Below are 2,242 nucleotides of genomic sequence, written 5' to 3' on the forward strand. Positions count from 1 at the left end.
ATCTTGAATGCACTACATTAATCTGTAGGTTATCTTGGCTGTAAGCTAATAATACTCATGGTACCTTTAGTCTCGATCCCATAAGGCACAACATTCATCGGGACTCCCTGTTGAAGAACATCGTATGGTAATATACTTAGCAATGAAGTTTAGCTTCAAAAATAATGTATGGAAAACATGCACTGAGGACAAATATTAAAAATCTTACCATCCTTCCTAAATAGATGTGACCGTACTTCAGTACGAACACTATTGGTCGCACGTTTTCAGTACTAACATTTCTAAATGCAGGAAGAAAATTTGTCTTGATAGTATCAAGATCCGCAAGCCATGAAACATAATGACTGAGCTCCTCGCAGTTGAGTTCAGCCCCGGCACAGTATACGGTCCTGTCTACCAAGCGCTAGACATGTTTGCTTGCACCGAAATAAGCTATCAATAGAAATTAATTGTCAACTATTTTTGAATAAACAATATCAAAAACATAAATATGGTTGAGAAACTCACGTTTTGGTATAACTGGAGGCGTCTGCACATCGACCCAGATGTCGGTATTACCTTCAAATATCATCTTCCAGATGAATATCAAAGGTGATAACCATATCAGGCTCAAATGCATAAGTCTTGCATAGTGCTCGCCATGTTTTGCATCCAAAATAGGTGTAGTCGTCTGAATTGTATAATTTTGTGTGGAAAATATAACCATGCTCGGTCTTCAAGTAAAATTTCTTTACCTCCATAGTATGACTGCAACCTATCTTATCCAATACAAAAACTCTTGCATGGCAGGGGATACGCTAGTAGAATAGTAAAAACAAATTATAAGTTGAAGCAAATGAAGCATATGTCATGCTTAATTACAAAAAAAGACTTGTCGTTGTGACTTACTGTATCCACTTCGAAGTTCTCGTCCAGCTTGATGCTGAAGCGCCTATCATCATTTAGGAAGATTTCGTCGCACAGGCCGCGCTCGTCTTCGTAGTATTTGCAAATACCGAAATCCTTTTTGTCGTCAGACATTTCCTGCCAGGATACTCAACACACAAATCCGGGGCACTCCATATTTCCTACATATTCTGTCACAACTCATGCTAAAATTCACGGAAAAATCCGGCATGACCTTTGCTAAAATACGACATATCGAGCGCCTGAAATTTGCCGGAACGGAAATGAATCAACAATCCGGCAAAACATAGGCCACTCGGAGGTGTAACCTGCAAACATGACCGGCCACTTGGGAAAGCACATATCCTATTTGAGCAACAGAAGATATACATTTCAAAATATCTTATATGACTCAAATTAGCATGCATTGAATAAGCAAAAGTAAATCATGTCATCCATGTTCGTACATCATCGAATATTATCACTAATACATCCCGAATAGTGTCATACATATAACATCACTAATACAACTAAAACCCTAGCACATGAAAGGGAATCGGCGCGGGCGGTGGACACGCACAGAGAAGGAACCATCACGGGATCATAGCTCCAGTGAGATTCCTGGAGAACCTGCCAGGTATTGGAGAACCTGTGCTCCAACACAAACAAGTAGCGACGGACATGCACGTCCTCCTCACTGACACGGTGACGCACCACCTCCGCGGGGTCCTCGAGCCTCTAGACCGTCACTGGCCCACGCGACCGCCACCAAAGAAGGTTCGGGTCAACGACAGGCTGGCTCCTCATGAACCTGCGCCCCCCGGTAGGTAGCGCCTCCTAGTACCACCCTGGCGGAGCCCAGTCCCGGGCATGGCCCATCTGGTCAAGCAAGTGTCGTCCTCCACCGAATCAACGACGAGGATGAGGGATAGGCATCGTCCACGTCGATGCGGGAAAAATTGCTTTAACTAAAAAATAGCAACAAGTTCTTACTAACATGTTCTATTAATTCAATTAGTTCTTACTGAAAATAAACTTACTATGAATAAAAATAAACTAGTACCTAGCTAATTAGTACCTAGTTCTTACTAACTAATTAGTACCTAGTAACTACTACTAATGGTTCATACTAACTAACTAACTAATACTAAATTAACTAACTAACACTAAAAATAGCCTAGGGTTCATACTAACTAGCACTAAATAGCTAGGTTCATACTAAGCAAACAAGAGGGATCGGAAGGGGAGAGTGCTTACAGAGGGTGGGGAGAGAGATGGGGTCGGGGGAGACGGCGACACCGAGGCGCGGTCGGGCGGGGTCGGGGGAGACGGCGGCGAGGCGAGGTCGGGGGAGACG

This window comes from Triticum dicoccoides, chromosome 2B (assembly GCF_002162155.2).
Source record: "Triticum dicoccoides isolate Atlit2015 ecotype Zavitan chromosome 2B, WEW_v2.0, whole genome shotgun sequence".
Lineage (NCBI taxonomy): Eukaryota > Viridiplantae > Streptophyta > Magnoliopsida > Poales > Poaceae > Triticum > Triticum dicoccoides.